Consider the following 6,304-nt stretch of genomic DNA (forward strand, 5'->3'; position numbering starts at 1 on the left):
GATGTGGTGATTTTTATGGGCAGGCATGGTAGAATGTCCACTTGGCAATAGCACAGGCGGGAATGCACAGAGCGGCGGCTGAGCGCAGAGTGCATTTTGGTGACATAAGCACTGAGGATGATGTCAGAAAAGCACACTAAGGCCCCGTTTGGCACCGGAATAATCAGCGACATATCACACAAACATTTCATGATTATGTTGGTGAAATGCCGATGGTGTTTGGCAAAGTGAAATTTACATATCGTGTAATTAGACTTACTAATGCTCAATATATCGGCAGCTCAGAAAGTGAGACCCATAACCCTCACAACTCACAACTTCCAACAACCTCACAACTCGCAACTTTCAACAACCAATGAACAACCAGGCTCCACCCAACCAACCTGGAGACACTCAACACCTAGAATCCACCTCGCAATTGCCTCGCACACCTAACTATTGCGGCCACGGCAGCGGGAAGGGTCGTCCAAGAGGTTCACGTGCGGGAGGACCTAATTGTCACAGTACAGAAAATCATGCAGTTACTGTTGATGCAATTGAGCGCCTTGGTCCACCATCTCAAGAGTCTCAAGCAAGCAGTACAGCAGGAGACTTTGAAAACCCAGAAGATCAAACACTTACAGCTTTGACTCCCTCCCATCAAGGCCCAAAAAAGCTACACTGGACTGGACCAATGGAGGTGATGCCCCTGGATCTTTATGTCCAAGAGGTCAAGAAAGGAAAACAAACCAATAACGGCTTCCAAAACACCTCTCACCGACACGTAGCACAACAACTGAGGGAGGCTTTCCCTGAAACCAAACAGCTACTCGACTACAGCAAATGCAAGACAAAGCTGAACCAATTGTTCAAGAAATACTACGATCTATTCCTTGCATGTAAGGAATCAAGTGAGTTTGGTTGGGACGAAACGTTGTGCGAGGTCACAGCATCCGATGAAGTCTGGGAACGGTACTGTGCTGTAAGCCACTCCGTTGTCCATTTTTTCATCGCCATGTCAGAAGCACTGACATCAATTGGCTTCTTTTTGGTTTCAAGGTGCACCCGAACGCGAGGAAGTTCTGGGGAGTCCCTTATCCTGAGTTTCGCAACTTGGATAAAATATTTGGGACTTCCTTGGCAACCGGCGAGGGATCTCAATCACTTTCTCAGTGATTGCTCATGGAGACCCAACTGAACGATCCAAAAACTTCGGGTGATATAGTTGATCGTCAGAACAAACCTGCAAACAGTCCAACTAACTACCTCTCTTGCGGCCACAAGAAAGACTCCGTTGCAAGTGCGATCAACGGCTTGGTTGGATTCATGGACTCCCGACGACTTGAGCAAAGGGAATCTTGCAAGACCAATCTTCAGCTCGCGATGGAGCTCTATCAAGATGCGCACGCCAAAGAGGCTAGTCAACACGAGGCCTTGGACGCTTTTGCAATCTTCCGAGACGATATAAATGCACAAATTTTTTTGAGCATCAAAGACAAGTATCTTTGATCCAAATGGCTCAAACATCAGATTGATAAGATGCACGGCAATTAAATTTTCATTGTACTTCACTCAACTTCAAATGATTTCCTCAATTTAAACAAAACACAATTTTTTTTCTCTCTAATGAAATTCCAGCTTGCTCTAATAAAAAAACACCTGTGATATCTGAAATGTGAGAGATCCAAAAAAAGTGAGAGGTCCAAACATGATGTGAGAGAAATAATGTATGGGAGCAAGTACAAGAGTAATCATCATTGCTGCCTTCTGGCCAAGGTTGAGAGGTACTGCTGCCATAGACCCTTGGCAATGGAGTCTCTCCAGTTTTCACACTCCTACCTCTTGCGATCACTCAAGTAGACACCTGTGGGGGGAGGATCAACGACCTCTTGATTGTGGAACAGGCTATTGGTGCTATTGGCATTTGCCTGATTGAAAATTTGATTGGTCTGACCGTTCCGTATGATGTTAATATTGTGGATGCAAGCACATGCAAACACAATATCATACTGCTGCTTGAGGTTGTACTCGCTGGCCTGCATCATAATCTTAAATCAACGTTTAATCACCCCAAAAGCGCGCTCAATAAGGTTCCGTAGACTTGAATGTCTTAAATTGAAAAGTTCCTCTTTGTTTGCTGGTCTAGAAGCCGAAAAATTTAATTACATCTGTGTATCTATTTTGATAAGATGAAGAGCTATTCAAACTGACCTTCTGCCGACAATTGCTTGCTCTCGTAAGTGATGACGCGTACCTCAATAAGGCACCAAGATATTTGGTTCCAGCGCATAACCAGCATTGGCGAGATAAAAATGGCCGGGATCAATATTGAAATCCTGCGATTGTGCATCTTGAAGTACTCGGGCATCGTGCGCGCTGCCCTCCCATCCCACTTGCATGTATGTGAACTTCATGCTGAAGTCACACACACCTAGCACATTCTGAGACAAGAAACCTTTGCGATTGCGGTGCGCCGCTGCTCTTTCAGCAGGTACACTTGCCGGGACGTGAACACCATTGAGTGCCCCAAGACATCGGTCAAAAAAAGGAGTGAACTTCAGATTTGATGCTATGTGATGATGGGTTCAATTGGGCGACGGAGCAATGAAGAACTTTGGAGCAACCTGGACTATGAGTTCGAGTATGTGCCAGAAGACCCTAATGGCACAATCTGTTAGCTTTTGAACATCAAAGGTTCCAAAGTAAGATTGCATACCTTGATATTGTCTCCCCAGAGTGCTGAAACCGGTCTTGAGTCTGCTGATTTGAGTTATTGTGGCCAATGATGTAGAGGAAAATTCCTAGGTTTTCTTCCATTGGGAGGAGTTTTGAGACAGGTTCATTTTGGACACCCAAGAGCTCATCGCATATGAAAAGGAAAGTTGATGTGGTTACTTGAAAGACATCAACCGTACGGCGAGGATTTCCCTGAAGAACTGCCAGGGTATAGTCTGCACCAGATAAGGGCAGGTCGTTGTAGGGCCTTCGAACACCTCCGTAGCGAGTCAAAGTGGTCAGCAGAAGTGTGATTGCAATCATAAAAATGTTTTCTTCATTGAGAAGAAAATCATCATCTTCCGTATCAAGGTCCATTAGTTTTTGAGGTTGATTTAAGGTGGGTGGATGGCTGATTTGCTTGGTGGTTTGTTGCAGCGGCTGGGATTATTACGATGTACTGCCAAACGCTAGCGACATATTAAATTAAAATTTATTTCAGGTTAAATAATCAAAATGTCACAGATTATTTCACTACTGATTATTTCACCAATTATTTCAGTGCCAAACGGGGCCTAAGAAAGCTTATGGAAAGTTGCGTGCAGACGGAATGCACAGATTGGGAGGACACGGATTGCAGACCGCAGAATTTGGATTGGAGATCCAAACCAGAGCAGATAGGCAGGGCTAGACTGCAACAGACCAAACTTGTGGACTGATAGAAGTGGTGAGCCAGAAAAGCTGAAGCGGGTGGAGCTGGGGCAGAGGCGTTGGTGAGAGACTTGTGAGAATTCCAGCTTAGGCAAACGGGGTCAATCTCATAAATTGAGAAAGACTCGGGAAGCTAGGACAGCTGCGTAACCAGGTAAGCAAAAGCAAACCTTTTCTGCAGTCCAGATCAGCGCCGCAGGGTTGAAGCTGAATTCATCTTTTGATGTAAGCAGGAACAACACACGCAAGCAGCAAGATTAGGCTTCAGGAAAACTCCGGCCCACAATCAAGACTCATCAAGAGAATTACAGCAAGCGGCTGTAGTAAAACTCAAGAGAGCTGATCAGAAAGGAGCTAACACTCTTTCTTGTCAACCCTAGACCAAACAGTCAAAGAGAGACAGACCAAACCCACCAATACCTCTCAAAGAGAAGAAACCAATATTGGTGAGTGTTTTGTGTCCTAGGCATTGAGAGCAATAAGCAAACGCTACAACTGAGGCAACATTACTGGCAAACAGATAACGCTGTGATACTCTTACACCATTTTTCCAAAGTCAAGTGAGGAATCACTCAGGTCAAAAGAACCAGCAGAGTAAGGCGTGAAGCTAATCTCAAGCCAGTAGATGCCAAGAGTAACAATCTGACATTCTTGTAAAACAGATCAAATAGATCATTTAATAAGCTCGGTTATAATTCTCTTATCTCTTCTAAATCCATCACTTTACCCACAAAAGTAGAGAGCGGCCAAGGTTCTGCTATTAGGTAAAAGAATAACTTCTTTATTTTTTATTTTATCTACTAGTTATATCATCTAACTAGAGAAATACACTCTTAGTCCTTTGAAGTTTTTCAAGACTGACTCACGGGGGCTAGACAGAGGGCGTGGGCAGTCAAGCGTTGGAGAGGAGCGGAGCCTGGGACAATGATAGGCTAGTGTGGGAAAGTGTCAGATCTGCGGGATTGGGTGGGAACGGAGATGCATGTGGAGGGAAGGAAGGGGGCAGAGGTTCACAGTTTCTCTTCTCTTTTTCCTTTCTAGGATCTTACTTAATACTCAATTATTGTACTTACAACTTGTGGACGTACAAGAGTATTAGAAGTTTTTTACGTGACCTTTACTTTTGCTTATGGGATTTCTATTGTGGACTTATGCTTGCAAAGTGCGGAGCTTTACCACTTGCGTATTATTACGCTATGGATCAGACTCAAAGCAGAGTGCTGAAGGCTAGCTGAAAGTAGCAGTGCGGAGCCAAGACATCAATAATCACTCAGCCCAGACACATATATTCTTGAAGAAGGTGGAAAAGGGGTAATTTCTACCCACTAACAATCCTTTATTCTCACACCGATGATGAGAGGTGAGCTGGTTCATGGGTGATATGCCTCTTGGTGAAACTTGGTGAACTTGGGGTGTTAACATGTTTTCACCCCGCGCCAAAAATTATAGCACACCCACTGTACTTACATCATATTCTATCACCAGGGTAGATTTTGATGCAATCTCCAGAGAGTGCCATACTGTACCCTTTTTCCGTAACTGTGCTGGATGCCTTTGATGCAGGTAGTGTAAGGATTAATAAAGAATCCTGGAACTAATCCACAACTGATCTGAAACTGATCCTGAATTCATCCATAAATCACCCAGAACTCATGCAGAAGTCAACTGGAGCTTAATCAGAACACAGTTGAAACCAACAGGACACAATGACCACAATCAAAAATACAATTTGAACTGTTTGTAGATTGGGATGATTTCTTGGGGTTAAATTCAGATGATTTACATGCTCATGAAGGTGTTCATTCTTTTCACTTTGCAAAGTGAAGGCTGGGTCTCTTTCAGATCCACAAAATTTGCACCCTGTTAGAATGATGTGAAAAACCCATCTGAATTGGCATGTTTCACTAAAAAAGGCAGGTCTCATCTATACTTCAGCTAAAAAAGGATTAGAATAGGGTGAAAGGATGATTCAAGTCAAGCTTGGAGGTTTTTCGTACCAGATTTCAGCTAGAAAACCTGGCTTCTTAACACATATAAGCTTGTGAGTTGTTTTTATGTCACCATGCACATGCATGTGAGCTGTTTTCCATTTTGCCAATTTCACCTTTGTGTACGCGCGTACATTGGAGTGACAGATCACCAGAGGGGCCTTTTGCAGCTCTATGAAAATTAAAAACTGGTCAGAAAGCCATTAAAGCCCCAGCTAGTCACATTTATGTTGTGTGAAACCCCTTGCACATAGAGAAATTGATCAACATAAATTTGCCATAAGTGATTAATATTTGGGCATTGAGTAACTATCTTTTCATCATATGTTGTAATTGAGTTATCCTTAAAGAATTAAATGGTTCTATACAACATTGTATGAGGTCCTGTGATACTTCCTCATAAACTATAACAGACTTCCCATTGACTTCTGAATAATTTATCAATCATTTCCTAATACACATCTGACCCACATCAGACCCAGAACAAAATGAATTTTTAGTCAGACACTCTCTGGAGAGTGTGTCAAATTCTCCCTTGGTGTATAATTCTGGTCTTATTTCTTACAAAAATTGAGACCAGGTTTCACATAGCGGGCCGTAGTGGAGACTAAAGCTAACAGCACTGTGCCAGGAACACCATTGCATCCAGCACCGCCAGTCTTCTGTTGATGTTAGTGCCTCATCCCTCTAGTACTCCAAAGCTTGTTCCTTCAAAATGACATCATTTTGATCAAACCTCCGCTATGAATCTTGATTTGCTCCCGCAAGAACCCCGCTTGATCCTCTCCACCTTTGAATTTCTCATATATGAACTTGTTGCTTATTCACACCTCCGACTTTTTCCTTTGGGGAACCTGCAACAACATTTGTTGCCTTATAGCTTATATCTCATTCATCACATCATCACAATA

Source organism: Puccinia triticina, chromosome 3A (assembly GCF_026914185.1).
Source record: "Puccinia triticina chromosome 3A, complete sequence".
NCBI lineage: Eukaryota > Fungi > Basidiomycota > Pucciniomycetes > Pucciniales > Pucciniaceae > Puccinia > Puccinia triticina.